A 16,772-nucleotide genomic window follows, 5' to 3' on the forward strand; every position below is an offset into this window, starting at 1 on the left:
AATTAGCTAGAGCAGGAAAATGGTAACTTTCTAAAAGTGACATTTTCAAAATTGTAACTGAAAATAAAATGTTTCCATTAAAGATGATTTTAAATTGCAATTTCTTATACACAAAACAAGAAATCTAAACTGTTCCCAATCAAAGGTTAGCACTTATTAAATGTAATAGGGTAACCCTATGTTATCCAATTAAATGAAATGAAAAAATGAGTTTAGGGGGTCTTAACTACCAGCACATGTAAAACTGAAAGTGCCTGTCCAACCTTTTATTTACAATGCACTCTGCCCTATGGGTTGCCTTGGGTCTACCTTGGGGGCGACTTACATGTATTAAAGGGGAGTTAAAGTCTTGAAAAGAGGTTTATTTTTGACAAGTCGAATTGGCAGTTTCCAACTGCATCCAGTCTAGGCTGCAATGACAAACCTGGGAAATGTTTGAAGGGGCTACTTAAGTATGTAGTTCAGGCTTGTTGTAGGATTTAATTTGCAGGCCTGCAGTATAATGTATACCACTTTACCAGGGTCTTAAGTAAATTAAATATGCTAATCAGATGTAAGCTAGTTTTACCATATTTTAGGGAGTGAGCAAAAACATTTTAGTACAGGTTTCAGTCATAAAGTGCATAAAGTCCTGAGCCCAACAAAACAAATTCAGAAAAATAGGGACCGCTGAAAGCAAAATGTTTGGGGGTGGCACCACATGTGCCCCCCCTGTGTTCATACACATAGGTTCCTGAACGGCATGGAGTTTCAAGAAGCGTGCCTTGCAGGAACCTTGTAGTGCGTTCCCATTGAGGAGTCTTTTTTAAAAAAAAGAGCCACCTCCTTTGGACCGCCAAGCTGCTCACCTGCCAGACTACCTAAAAGTCATATTCTGGTGTGTGGGCAGCAGCGACCTTCGGCAGAGCGGTGCACCATCACTCCGCTAAAAGTGATAATCGAGGCCTTAGTGGTGTGTGAAGGACTGGGCTATTCTAAGGCCCAGCGGTGCCAGGGAACAACACCTGAAACCTTCGTGGGTTACCTGTTCTGGCGTACAAATCACAGAGACACGGGACACTTCCTTCAGCGTCAAAGATCAGAGTTTATTTACTGCAGGGATACAGAAATTGCAAGAAGTACACCACGTGTAGGTTCTGAGAGTCTGCTTCGAATTGCAACAGTGGGTCGCTCCTTTTATACATATTTTAGTCATAGCTCAACATGGCGAACAAAAGGTTACAACTCAGTTCCCACAGTAAACTTCAAAAGGGTCGCTTTCATGTATTCAGAAACCCGGAACATAATTACAGTAGCATCGCCGGTTCCCAACTGTAAAAGTACGTTATCCCATCATTAAGTACATTCCATTCTGGCTGTAAACAAGTTAAGAAAAGAGACAGAAACAGGTGCAAGGAAGACGAAGATAGACAACAGATTGAAAAAGAGTGTAGGGGGCAACATCGGAAGCATGATTACAGGATCAAAGGATTCGTGCCTAATGCATGCACGACTGAAACAATAGACCGGCACGGCAAGATGAGCCTCGAGCGAAGCCATCTGCCTTTGCTGTGTCATCCCCCTCGTCATAAAGACACCCTCAAAGGAACACGTGTCTTCCGCAAGAGCTTGGGAATCCCAGGGTCATGAAGCGGACAGTGTCCGTTCGCTGGCTACTTGAGGGCAAGAGACAAAATGGATGCCGTATCTAAAATGGAACCCGTGGGTTCAGATGGAGAAACCCACGAATAAGACGAACGGTGCAAAATAGTGTAGCGAAAACGCGTACACCCACTAAACTCGTCATTTGCGGTTCATAGATACCAAACTCGTCCATATTCGAACAAGTCGGAAACACCATTACGATTTCCACGGAACCTCAGACACTCCTTTTGCCCTCATGTAGGCAAGCACTAGTCGATATCAGATTCGATCTCGATATTCATCAGATCGTTCAGATGTTGCTGCAACATTATTCTATCCATCAATGCTTCCTTGGTAACAGATGGCCGTCTTATACACGTTGTAGCACAAAGGCCACATAAGGCAGGACCACACTGCACGCAAAGACAACACGTGAACAGAAACGTCACAACAACCCCGATGATCATCAGAATCGTCCAACCCCAAGTCGACATCAGGCCCCAAAACCATCCTAGTAGCGTCCAATCATCTACGTCCACGTGTATGGACTCGGAGATCTTATGCAACTTCGAGATGGCTTGATATACAGTTGGAGCGTTATCAGGAATGAAAATGCAGCAACTCGAATGGATCACCTTGCACACACCACCTCTATCTGCGAGAACAACGTCTAGAACCATACGGTTCTGCAACGTCATAAGCCTATCCGCCTGAAGCTCTGCTGTCAGATTACCAAGAGCACTTGCAGTTATGTTAGCAGTTGATTCTACCACACGAGTCAATTGTCTCAAGTTCCTACTATTAATCATAGGTACCCAAAATGGCAGGAAACCCTTAAAGAAGTCTCCTGCTTCTTGACCGGCAGTATCCTCTTTGCTAATAACGCCTCTCACAACTCTAGTCTTGTGATAGTCCAAGGCAACTGTGAAAGTTGGTGGCAAAAGATTCGCAATATAACAGGTGCCCGAGAAGTCACGGGGCAACCACGTATATGCGCGATCATAACATACAAAGTAGGTACCCTTGGCAGTCAGGAAAACAGGGGAAGAGAGCATTGGTAAAACATACGTTTCAGTGCAAGCACTCTTCCCAAGCTGAGCTCGCGGATTTCGACCAAGACCTTTCAAGCAGAAATTACCGAGGTGGGGTACGATCCAGATCGGAGACGAGCTCTTAAGCTGTCTATCACCCAATGACATGCTATACTCAGCCTCACTCAGATCCTTGTATGCTCGCACCTCTTCCTCCGGAATAAGCGATGCATCAAAAATATCTCTATCTAGGTCAGCAATCGCTATTGCCAGAGTCTTATGGTACGGGCCGGGACCAAGACCTGCAGAGCGTGGCTCTCGATGGGGGTAGGAATCTAGTGCACTACGGAACATGGTTTGGAGTGCCCGAGCTGACCCCTGGGAGCTGTAAGGAAGAACCAAATACGGAATACCCCTATCCATGGTATGTGGCATTAACCCACACACCCAACAGTTAGTAGTATTCATCACCAACTGATGCTGATGAAGGAGCTGGACAAAGGAGTTGTTCATGAATTCCGCACGTCTAACCTGTTCATGTTGGGGCAGAGGATGAAAGGAATGTGGAGAAACAGTGGGAATAGAATCCAGTTTAGGAGAAGAGAAAGTAGGTGAAGCGGAAGGCAATAACGACTGTATTCCAAAATACACTCCACCCACCAATAGCATAAAAACAGTCAGAAACAGCAGGAATACCTGAAACAGAAAACATTTTGTTCGTACGATCTTATGCATTCTTGATCTTTGAGCCAACATCCTCTCTACTTCCGACAACTTAGAGAACTCCATCCTCTAAAAACCGTCCGTAACGTTCTTGACGCACTTCGTTCTGAGTAGCGATTATCAATTCCCAGGAATTCCCAGGAATCGACAAAAGTAACCGACCTAGTGTCAGGAACCTGCTAAACAGAAGGAAGTACCCGCACGGCCCTACGGTCAACCCGGATGAAAGGTTTTCTTTAATCAAACTTTCAATTTTAATGCAAATCTCCTAGCTGTGGAAAAAGAGGAACACACGTAAAAAGAAACTCAAAAATTAATAGAGGATGCAATTGTTCATACTGTTCATGGCAACAGTAAGGGGGGTAATATGAATTCAAAGGGGGAAAACAAAAGGGGATGTTTTATTAGTCTTGTCACGAGAACGAAGGAAATATCGACTTCTTCCAGGTCGAGTCTGTTCTTCAAATAATTGTTCAGATGACAAAACAGTGTTCGATCCTTCTGATGACAGTTCAGACCTTGAATTCTCCAATGCTGATGATTCAACAGATGTATCTGACTGCAATGAATTGTCTCCTACAAGTTGAGCATCACTGAACGGCACAAAATGTGTTGGGGTCTCGGTTTCTGTTGCAGCAACTCCAGTTCTCACCCAAGAATCTGCTGGCAAAGGGATCGGGACTTTCTTGGTGTGGGTGGCATGCACCCAATTCTTTCGGCCTTCCAACCGAACTGCAGTTCTTGTTGCCAGCAGGACTTGGAAAGGACCCACAAATCTCGGCTCCAAGTTACGCTTTCTCCCAAAGTTGCGGGTGACCACCCAGTCACCCGGTTGGAGCTGATGTCCAGGACCCTCTGTCTGTGCCGGTAGTGCTTCAAAGACCTGTTGATGAATTAACCTCAATTTAGCAGTCAGATCATAAAGATAATCAATCAACATTGGGTATTCAAGACTATCAAATGCCTTAGGCCTCGGGACTCCCCAAATGTTCGCAGGACGGCCGAACACAATCTCATATGGGCTAAGCCCTACTCGAGAGTGCACAGTCGCCCTGGTCGACAAGAGAGCTAGAGGCAAGGCATCAGGCCATGACAAACCAGTCATAGCTTGAATCTTAGCAAGTTTCAGTTTCAGAGTACCATTGTACCCTTCTACTAAACCTGCTGACTGGGGATGATTGGCGCTATGGAATTTCTGTCGTATTCCAAGGCCCTTACACACACTCTTCATCACACTCCCCACAAACTCACTTCCGTTATCTGACCATACAATCCGTGGCATTCCATACCGAGGAAAGTATTCCTTCAGTAGGACTTTCGCTGTGGACAGGGCATTATTATCTTTAAGAGGATAGGCCTCAATCCATCTGGAGAACGCGCAAACCACAACTAAAACGTACTTCAGGTTATTGCATCTCTCCATATGGATGAAGTCCAATTGGATGACTTCAAAGGGACAGGTAGGAGGAGCAAAATGGCCAGGTGGAGTGGGGGTGCCCTTGCCAGGATTATACATCATACATACCATACAATTCTTAACCACTCTCTCAGCACACTTAGCAATACCATCATTCTTCCATACAGGAGACAACAACTTACATATACCTTTCGCGCTAATATGTGACAAGCCGTGAGCCATAGTCACAACGGCTAGCACATATGCATCCGGTAACATCCACCTCTGATATTCTGACAAATCAACCCAACATCCATGCGCGTCTAACTTTCCCGTGCTTTCTTTCCACTTAGTCTTTTCAATTTCGGTGGCCTCATTCTGAATCGCTTTCACGCTCTCAACAGTGTCCTCACACATACCAGTCTCAGCCGGCCACCTCACCGAGCGCGTAACGTACATTCGGGTTGCAAGATTCTTAGCCGTTTCCTTAGCAATCTCATCCGCAAACGCGTTACCACGACCAACATCATCCGTAACCTTACGGTGCGCGCTGCATTTAATGATTGCCACCTGCTTAGGCAATGTAAGTGCGTCCAAAAGATCATTCACGACCTGTCCGTGTTGAATCTTCGTGCCATGCGATGTCATAAATCCTCTTTCTCTCCACAAACGACCAAAGCTATGTGCAACGCCAAACGCATATTGGCTATCTGTAAACACATTCACTCGCTTTCCCTTAGACAAAACACACGCTCTCGTCAACGCAATCAACTCTGCCGCCTGCGCTGAATTCTGACTCAATCTCGCAGTTTCCACAACCGTACTCAACGTCACTACAGCATACGCAGTCGTCACATCACCATTCGGCAACTTAAAGCATGAACCATCAACATACAAAGTACCATCGGGATCTGCCAATGAGTGTTTTTTAGGTCAACACGACCCTTCGTTTCTTCTTCAGTTCTTAAATAACAATCATGTGGTGGTACATCATCTGATTCCATATTAGTCGGCAACAAGGTCGCCGGATTCAGCACATTACAACGTTTTATTTGTATATGACTTGCCAAAAGCGTCAACTCATAACCAGACAACCTTGCGCTTGTCAAGTGTTGAGTTTTTGTTCGATTCAAGAGAGTGTCAACTGCATGCGGAACCATCACCGTAAGCATATTATCCATGACCAGTCCTGCAGATTGCCGGATGGACACCGCAGCTGCCGCTGTCGCTCTTAGACAACTCGGCAAAGCTCTAGCTACTGGGTCCAAGGTCGAAGAAAAATATGCACATGGACGCTGCTTACCGCCAAATTGTTGCGTCAAAACACTCAACGCACAACCTTCCCTCTCGTGAACGTATAGTGTAAACGGCTTACTGTAGTCAGGAGTACCTAACACAGGAGCCGAACACAACGCATCACGCAATTCAGAAAAACTTTTCTGACACTCTTCAGTCCATGGCAAAGGAGTCGGAACATCCTTGCACGTAAGGGCTAACAATGGCTTCGCTAGCAATGAAAAATTTGGAATCCATTGCCTGCAGTATGACGTGATACCTAGAAAGGCACGCACATCTCTCTGAGTTGTTGGCACAGTCATTCGAGCGATCGCTGCAATTCTTTCTGGGGTCAACCTTCTTCCCTCCTTTGACAATAAGTGACCTAGATAGGTTACTTCTTGACAACAATATTGTAGCTTAGAAGGTGACACCTTGTGATGTAAATCACATAGATGCTGTAACAGCGATACTGTAGCTGTTTTGCAAATCTGCTTAGTGTCAGGAGCCACTAACAGGTCATCAACGTACTGAATCAAGGCCGCACCAGCCGGTAACACAAACGCATCAAGTTGACTCTTAAGGGCATGACTGTAGATCGATGGACTCTCACAGTAGCCCTGAGGAGCGCGTTTAAACCTAAAGCTGCGACCACCTAATGAGAAGCCGAATAGATCTCTGCTTTCCTCAGCAATCGGAATGCTAAAGAAAGCATTCTTCAAATCGATTACCGAGAACCAAAAGGCAGAGGCTGGAATCAGAGTCAGTAAACCCGTAATGTCAGGCACCACAGGAAATTGTGGAATCACGATCTTATTTACCTCTCTTAAATCACTAACAAAACGGTACACAGGAGGCTTGGATGGGTCAGTTCGTTTCAAAATAGGTAACACAGGACTATTACACACATTTCCCCGAGTTTCCTCAATAACATCCTTCTTGATCAAGTCATAAATGATCGCTAATAGCGCTCGTTCACCATCAAGAGAGATACGATACTGGGGAATACGTGGTAATCGCACATTCGATTTCAATTGGACGACATAAGGTGAAATGTCCAGCAGGCCCACGTCATTGGGACCTGTTGCCCACAAAGACTCAGGAAGAGAACTCAATTCCGGTGGGAGCTTATCAGTTGACAAGTACATAGGAGAGATCACTCTCTGGCCCAATGTAAGCTCCACTCCTGCAGGAGAACAATACAGAGTCGCATATAACCGTTTCAATAAATCCAGGCCCAAAAGATTCTCACCACAACCAGTAGTTAAAATCAAGGGAGCTTCCAGCTCACGCGGCCCAATTGTATGGGGAAAGGGCTAGAAACCAGATTGCTAACGGGGGCGCCAGAGAATCCAACGGAAACATTCGTTAAGCCAGACAAAGGTGCGCCAGGGAGTTTCGAATGCATGATGGAACTTTTCGCTGCACCAGTGTCCAACAGAAAAGGCTCAACTACGCCCGATGTGGCAACTGCAACGTAAGGCCCTCTCTGATCAACCGGAACTGATACTACTCCCTCTCTTTGTCTGTGGCTGACCTAGTAATTACCGTCAGCATCAATTTCATGCTCAATGTAATAGTCGTCCACATGATACTGTGCAGATCTACCAGATGATGAATTGCGCTGATCAAAGCAATTGCTCGAGTCTGATGAAGTGGTAGAACGCTCATTCTGATTTTGAACGACACCGCGACCTCTACCACGTGATGCTTGTTGAGGACCGCTACGACCTCCTCGAGCCGAAACACCATTATTTCGGTCACGTAGAACAGGACAATTAAACTTCAAATGGCCCTCACCCCTACAATATGCGCATTGATTGTACCCAAGCATAGGTCTCGGTGTAGAGGAGTCAGTACGCGACTGCGTCCTAGAAGACTGTGATTGTGATCTATTTTGCTGCTGTGAGTCATTTTGATTTGAACGCGGAGGATACGCTTGCTGCAACAAAACCTTAGTTTTAAGATCCTTTGTTTTCTTATCTGCACGATCACTTTCTTCCTTTTCTCTATTTTCGTAATATTGAGCCGTGGCTAATATTTGAGCAGTAGTCGAAACAGCCCACGAACTTTCGGAATTTTTCAATTTGTTGCTTAGTTCAGGCAACAAATTCGATACAAATTTATCAACAAATAGTCGCTGACCTCCCTCAGTGCTCATATCCTGACCACTGTGATCGATGAATGCCTCCTCAAATCTGGTAAAGAAATCAGAGACACTCTCGTCCTTCTTTTGCTTGCACGAAGACAATTTATCCCAGTTAACTCTCATTGCTGGCATAAGTGTCTTCATAAGTGTAATGATTCTTTGGGGCAGATCCGTAATAATCTGTTCTGGCTTAGCCCCACCAACTTGTCGTCTGTCAGCCGCCGCAAGAGCAGCCCAATCACCACCTAACTCGGCTATGTGATTCTCTTGACGGATTTTTGCCCAAATTGGTTGAGGTACTACGTTACCGAACAACATATCAATGTCGGCAAGGTTCATAATAGTAGCATCCACTAGCTGAGATAACTCCTTATAATAACCTGCCGGATTTTTCTGGGGGTCAGGCAAAGATTGCTTCACCTGCAAAACTTCCGATCGTTTCCATGGGAGGTGTATCCAAACTCTCTGGAAGTGTGGTAAAATGACAGGATTAGCAGCAGGGTTACCAGGCATCCACACTGGGGGGACTTCTCGCATGGGATACTGACCAGGTTGTGCCATCCACTCCTCAGTGTCGTCATTAAACAATGCTCGAGGTTGTACCGTGGATCGAAACGATAAGAGATGCTCTAAAGCACGTCGGACATTACCACCCACAATCATACCATTCGAAAACTGATTCTGGAGTTCAGTCATTTCGGGCGGTACATTGTCTACCTCATCATTATCCCACTCTTCACGTAAAAATTTACACATTTCCTCAAACACGAATCTTTGTGTCGGCTCATTAAACTGAGAGAACGTGTCGAAAACTATGCGCGGGGTGTATTTAGCAGGATCCCTAATCCATTTACGCCTCATTTTCACTAACGTCTTACTCTCTCTACCACCAGGAATTTGACTTCGTCTCTGAGAGACGTCAGAAACATCGGACCCAAGTATTGATCCAAATGGAGAGTAAAGAGTGGCAACCGCATTAGGTATGCGACTATGGACAGAAGGAGAAGAGGAGAGAAGTACAGGGGCAACGGCATGAGCACTGAACGTAGGAGCAGTAGGAGTAGCCAAGAGAGCAGAAGTAGCAGGAACAATAGACTGAGAAGGTATAGGCAGTGGAGCAGTAGGAAGAAGGGCAGGTAAGGGAGCAGGGACAGCTTGAGGAACAAGAGGATTCGGAAGGACAGGACCAACGGCATGCTGACCAGCAGCTGCCGGAACAACAGGTGGAGGGACAGGAGGAATCACAGGAGCTGTAGTATCCTGCGCATATGGAGGTGGTGACTTCAGTAGATAGGACAGCAAAGGGTCCTCTACCGCTTCTTCTCCCTTCTTATCAGAACTCGACGGTAAAACCGGATAACATTTATCCACCGCCATATGTTGCAGTCTAGCAAAAACTTCCTTTTCCTTCTCTTCTTTGTCTCGCTGAAACTGCTCTGCATTGCATCACCGTAATGATACCTTCCCTCTTATTTTTCTTAATCTGTTTGATTTCTTTCTGCTTGGCCTCTTTACGCCATAACCGAAAGGAATCAAACATGGCCGGCCTAGCTTTCTTTTTAAACAATTTTGCTTCGAGATTGTCCAAAATTGCAGTTTCGAAACTACCATGGGATGGCCAACTGAGGACACCATCATCTTTAGTGTAACGGATCCAATATTCATTATATACGATAGGACCTACTCCGTGTCGACTATAGAGCTCATAAATTGGAGTTCCAACTGGAGGTATCGGACATAAGTCCTCCAATCGGGAATCCGTACCGCAACATTTGAAGAAACCAAACAAAGTACTACGGCCAGGCATCGTGCACACTAACCGAGTTTACAAACATCAAGGGTTATCGAATTACGATGTCCTCCCAAAAATGCAAGACCCTCGGTTTTTGGCAATTGCAATCGTCAAATAAAACCCAACAACTAAGAACCAACAACTAAGAACCACAAATGCAATGGAACCATGCAAAACAACCAAGTTACAACAACAACGACCAAGGATTCTGGGAGCGACCCACAAATACGTAACTGAAAGAACAATGGCGTCACCAGGAAGGCCCGTCTATCGTCTCGCCGTACAAAGGACTACGCCAGGTGCCAAAACAGGTCGACAGTCAGGGCATCAGTCCGTCGCAGCCGTCAGGAGGCGGGGATCTTCGCGGGAAAAGTCTTCGGACCACTTATTTCGACAACAGGATCGATGAAGCTGGGTGCACCTTCCCTCGGAGATTTCACACGAAGTTCCTCACGATCGTCGGGCTTTGGACCGGTACCGCTGATGTCGCCCCACATTGGGCGCCAACTGAAGGACTGGGCTATTCTAAGGCCCAGCAGTGCCAGGGAACAACACCTGAAACCTTCGTGGGTTACCTGTTCTGGCGTACAAATCACAGAGACACGGGACACTTCCTTCGGCGTCAAAGATCAGAGTTTATTTACTGCAGGGATACAGAAATCGCAAGAAGTACACCACGTGTAGGTTCTGAGAGTCTGCTTCGAATTGCAACAGTGGGTCGCTCCTTTTATACATATTTTAGTCATAGCACAACATGGCGAACAAAAGGTTACAACTCAGTTCCCACAGTAAACTTCAAAAGAGTCGCTTTCATGTATTCAGAAACCCGGAACATAAGTACAGTAGCATCGCCGGTTCCCAACTGTAAAAGTACGTTATCCCATCATTAAGTACATTCCATTCTGGCTGTAAACGAGTTAAGAAAAGAGACAGAAACAGGTGCAAGGAAGACGAAGATAGACAACAGATTGAAAAAGAGTGTAAGGGGGCAACATCGGAAGCATGATTACAGGATCAAAGGTTTCGTGCCTAATGCATGCACGACTGAAACAATAGACCGGCACGGCAATATGAGCCTCGAGCGAAGCCATCTGCCTTTGCAGTGTCATCCCCCTCGTCATAAAGACACCCTCAAAGGAACACGTGTCTTCCGCAAGAGCTTGGGATTCCCAGGGTCACGAAGCGGACAGTGTCCGTTCGCTGGCTACTTGAGGGCAAGAGACAAAATGGATGCCGTATCTAAAATGGAACCCGTGGGTTCAGATGGAGAAACCCACGAATAAGACGAACGGTGCAAAATAGTGTAGCGAAAACGCGTACACCCACTAAACTCGTCATTTGCGGTTCATAGATACCAAACTCGTCCATATTCGAACAAGTCGGAAACACCATTACGATTTCCACGGAACCTCATGTGATGTCTGTGCATTCTGATAATTATATCTCTCTGACCTAACTAGTGAAATTATTTTAGAGGTAGCTACAGCCCTATATGTTGTTTTTTCCTGAACATCACACTTTTTTGTGCGTATGATGTTCCATCAATGCCAGTGGTGGTGGGTAAAGTTTCCACCAACAAATATGGGCATAGAGACATTACAAAAATATGGATGTATACCGTCAGTACCACATGTCTGGCTGGTGTTGTTAATATATTTAGTTATTTTCCCAGCATGTTCGGTATGTTTTTTTGTTTTTCTTTTAAACCTTTATTATATCGTTCAAGACAAGATACAAAAGTAGCCCTGCAACAGCAGGGGCCGGTACCAGAGGTATGTAACAAAGATCAATAATATCAATAACACAGCTATTCAGCCGACAACCCGTGGGTCCGGCAGCGGTAAAGGATAAACAGTGTATCGGAAACATTTCGAATCAAGGATATGAATAAGGTTTCATTTTATATTTACCCCCCCCCCCCAAGAACGAGATAGAAGAAAATACAGGATATCCAGAGCTACACACTCGGAGGTACAGAAATGCGGGTAGGTGGTAAAGGTAGTCGTGAAACAAAATAGATCAACAATATAAATGTAAGCGTCAGTTAGTTCATGAAGAGGGAAGAACAAAGCTACCTATCCATCATCGCAGCCACCCACCCCAGACCCCGCCCACTCGTCTACTTCAGGATGAAACCGAAAGTTATCGCTACCGGACCCTGCATGTAAAGAAAAAGAAAAAGAAAAGGGGCCATAGAACACAACAAAGGCAAAATAACAAACCCCCCTCAGACCCCCCACCCTGCTGCCCCGCAATGGCTACGGCCTACCCCACTAGCAGCGCGTCTGTCGCCCAGAGAATAAACCCGAAATAGAGAAGAGAGAGAAGAAAAAGGGGCCATAGAACAAAACAAAGGCGAAATAACAAACACCCCCACCACCCTGCACCCCTGAATGGCTACGGCCTAACCCACCAGCAGCGTGCCTGTCGCCCCGAAGCATCCCTAAAGGGAAAAAGTAGCGGAGGAGGAGAAACAGAGAAACACACTCCCAGACACCCCCATCCCCCACCAGATGCGACCCCCCGGAACAACTTCAAAATAAACGCAGCGAAATACGCTATCAATCCGGGGAAGCACCAAACATACCACCGACTCCCGCAAGTAACAGGGCACAATCCCAACAGCAGAGTAAAGTGTTGTCCCATATCCTGAAAAGCCCCACAAGTTAACCCTGGCCAGTACGAACATTCACTGGAGCACTTATAACCCAGGCCACAGCAACAGTGAGAGCGATAATGCTTGCATGAAAATTCAAGTCAATATGAACAAGCCAAATAAAGGATAAGAGTTCACGATCCGTACAAAGCATGCGAGAAAAAGCGTGGCAGAATGATGAAACTCTCAAATAGTCACAGATGATCTTGTTAAGGCAGTCAAGGTTGTCCATAGTGAAATTCGGCGAGATAGGGTTGAAGAAGGGAACGCAGACAATGTTCATGGGTGCGCAATCCGTAGTATAGGAATCCACAGCGCCAAAGGGGTCTGGCGTCTGTACGGGGACCTCGAAATCAAATATACAATGTTCCGTTGGCGACAACGCTGGCTGCAATGATGGCAAAAAGCCGCTGTCCGGTCTCCGGCAAAGATCGTCCATTGTTACCGACAGTGCCTGGCAGTTGACGGTGATCTGTGAGTGGAGCGCTCTAATGGCCGCCATTACGGCGTGCAGCGGTGGCGAGTCTTCTGTCTCCTCCATCTCCCCTCGCAAGCCACAGATCAGGATGCAAACCCCGGAGGCCGGCTTCTCCGAGGTAGCAAGCAAACCTGGAGCGGACACCACCAACGGGAGCTCTCACCTCACGACGTTACTCCTTTGCCGCTGATAAGGGCTCCCGTCCTCACTCCCACGACAAGCTCACTGTGTCTCCGGATGCAGGATACGGGGCCACAGCAAACGATGTGACACGCCGTAGCGTGTGTGTTGCAGGCAGGATATGAAATCGCCGTCAAAAACAGGAAGATTATATCTCCATTCGGGAGACCGGACAAAGCCCAGGGTTCACAGCCGATGTTGTTCAATTCCAGCCCGGATGGGTTGGAAATCGAGGCCCCGGCTTCCGCCCTGGGGTAGGCCAAGAATAAAACACAGCGTATCTCTGTCACCCGGTATGATAGAAAGTTCGGGATTGCGCCCTCAGAATCGGTTACTCCTCATACATACGGGAGTTCGGTGTGAAGTCAGGATAATTTGCAGGATATACGAGTTGCTGGCGGAGGTCGGCGGAGCCGGGAGTTTATGCGGCCATCTTGGTTACTAGCGTAGCTCCTCCCCTCCATGTTAGGTATGTTAAATGTATGTTTTGGTGAAAATTGATCATCATATGCTAGGCGGTCTTTCTCTGAGTTAACTCTATCAGATGTGGTGTCAGACGAGGACTGACTGCTACATCCTCACCTTTGTGGAGAAGATACTGCACCATGGATGACGTGATGGTGACGATAGATGTGTTTGCCATGTGTAAACTTAGAACTCGATAGCTAACCTGCTAACAAAAAAACAAAAACTGAGGTACTGCCCTCCTTCTGGTAAGGGGCTCTACACGATTAAGCTCATACTTGTGCAAGGCTGTATGCTTTCCGAGACGAGCAAATACTTGGACTGTTACTTACCACTTAAAACTACTAATGACAAATAATGTAATGGCTTATTTTTCTGAACAGAAGCCTACATCTTGTCCTACTATCGACTTTTGCATCTTACCATCTTCTTAAAAGCCTATGTTTTCCCGACATATTTGGCACTTTCATTTTCAAAGTGTCATGCAAAACCTAATCCTAAAACGGGTAGGTCAGTTTGGCACACTAAATTACAAATAATCATAGATTGCAGAGAAAGGGTCAAATTATCTAAAACAACAAAAGATACAATGTGGTGAAAATCGAATTTTAAAATCGTTTTGAATGCACATCTCTTCTGAATGAAACTCAAATCAAGATTCATTCATGCATTGCTCTTACTGGACATATATTACCTTCTTTTTGAATGAAAGTCTGTGAAAGAGCTGGAGGGAAATTGGGGAATGGATATGAAATGACAAATACTGTGATAGAATACGAACCTAACATCACGCGAGAATATTAGGCAAGACCGCGGGTTCCAGGTTCAGAGAAGAAATGTCTGAAATGACATTGCCATGTTTCAAAAAAACATTACAGTGAATGTTCTATTGTAATTTTCGCAGCCTTTTGATAGTAATGCACTGTACTAGATGTTCAGTGATTAATTGCTATTGAGATAAGCAAACGTGTACTGCTCAGTAAAGAATGCTAGATCGCTTGTTAGAATAATTTATGTAGGCTGAATATTGAGAGCATTTTGGTCCGGTTTAGAAATAAATCTGCTCCTCTGCCTAGGTCTAGCAATTAAAACAGAGGTCATTATTTGTGAAAAAGAAACATGTAAAGTGTGATCCGAGACAGGAAAATGTATAATATATAAGTGGTTAATGAATCATTTAGGGTGAAATTGTATTAAGGCAAAGAAAGCACTTTAACTTTCAATTTATTTTAAATTACAAGTGACAAGTAGGAGGGTTTCAGTAGTTATCTTAAAGAAGAATAAAAAATGTCTATGCATTGTTCTAAGAAGTGAATCGTGCTGTAAACTGTATTTACTTGCAGTAGATACTTTGGAGTTTGTCATTAAAAAAATGAATTCTACATTGGACGTTGTGAAATAAACATACAATAATCTGAGCAAGATTACTCAAAGCCACTGGTTTTATGAACTCTTAGCATTTTCATTTTATTGTTCACATCTTCAAGAGTGTTTGTTTGTTTTGTGTGAGAAATACACACGCAGAATGGATGTGAGGGATTTTGATTATGGACAGCCATTCTCCAGTTTCCGATGGTCTGTTTCAAGCATTTGTTCTATTTTTGAACACGCATATTAAATAGCATCTTAACAATAGAATTAATAGGTTGTAACAAAGAGTGTTTAGGTCTGACAGAAAATATAGAAACAAGTTACCAAGACACCCTTTATAGTAAACTCCGTACTAATTAAATATTACCATGATTTTTATGTTTGACTAGACAGCATTGGTGTCTGTAAGACTTATCACTTAATTTATAAGTCGTATTGACAAATGTACTATCTAGCCAAACCCAGAATTATTATAACCTATTATAAGTTATAATATACAAAAAATGGGCTTTAGCTCAGACCCTTTCACCAATGATTCAGCCATTGGCTTATCAGCATGATTCAGATTCTTAGATCAGGCCAGTCGAGTATGCTTCTCTCACTTTCATGCTAATTGTTGCTTGGAGTAAGATTCTGTCCTGTCCGTAGTGCTTGATTTCGAATGCATAAGAGAACATTCTACATTTGAAAAGTACACGAAATAATTATATTTTGTGACATGTTCAGTTATTTGACCCCCATATTGGCTTCTCTTTTTATAGGTATATTCACAAGAATGTGTGCTAAACATCACTCAAAAAAAGCTAATGCACCTTCGCAGCAGATCGCGGGAAAATAACCCTGTGCCAACGTGGAATTCACAAGGCAGTAGCATGTGATAGTCTGAGGGAATAACCAACAGAGCTCAACCAGAATGTCTCGTAGGTCTCGAGAAACAGACTTAGTGGCACCGGGGCTGAAAGGGGACGCAGTCTGTAATGAGGCCTGTACACTGACGTCAAGTAAACCATAAATGAATCAAGGCTGAATTCAAATTTGTGTGTGGCCTACTCAACAGCAGTGTAGACCTAAGGCAGCGGTCAGCACGGGCCATTCACCGAGTGTCACAGGCTTAGATTGGATGGCCCCACCGGCCTGCGTAGTTCAGGTTCAGTGGCACCATAGGACGTTGACTTGCGGTGAACAGGGTTGATGGCACCAGGTCAGTTGTTCGATCACCTCCGTGACTCTGATCCGGCTTTCATCCAGAGTGAGCCGCATTTTCCTCTTACTCCTCTTCGTGCATTCACTGGAGGGGACTCTGCCAGTCATGAGTCACGACTAGTGGTGGATGTGGGCCCAACTGGTCCGCAGGTTAGGCCTGGGCCCTCATCCACGTGTTGCCGGCTGGCGTTGAACAGGGTCAGTGGCACCTCGTGTGGCCGGCTGGCATTGAACAGGGTTAATAGCACCTCATGTGGCCGGCTGCCATTGAACAGGGTTAGTGGCACCTCGTGTGACCGGCTGGCGTTAAACAGGGTTAGTGGCACCTCGTGTCTCCAGCTGGCATTGAACAGGGTTGGTGGAACCTCGTGTCGTAGGCCTGCCATATGGAATCATGCCTCACTGATCGAAGGGAGTCTGGTGCTGTGGT

Source organism: Lissotriton vulgaris, chromosome 3_1 (assembly GCF_964263255.1).
Source record: "Lissotriton vulgaris chromosome 3_1, aLisVul1.2, whole genome shotgun sequence".
Classification (NCBI taxonomy): Eukaryota; Metazoa; Chordata; class Amphibia; order Caudata; family Salamandridae; genus Lissotriton; species Lissotriton vulgaris.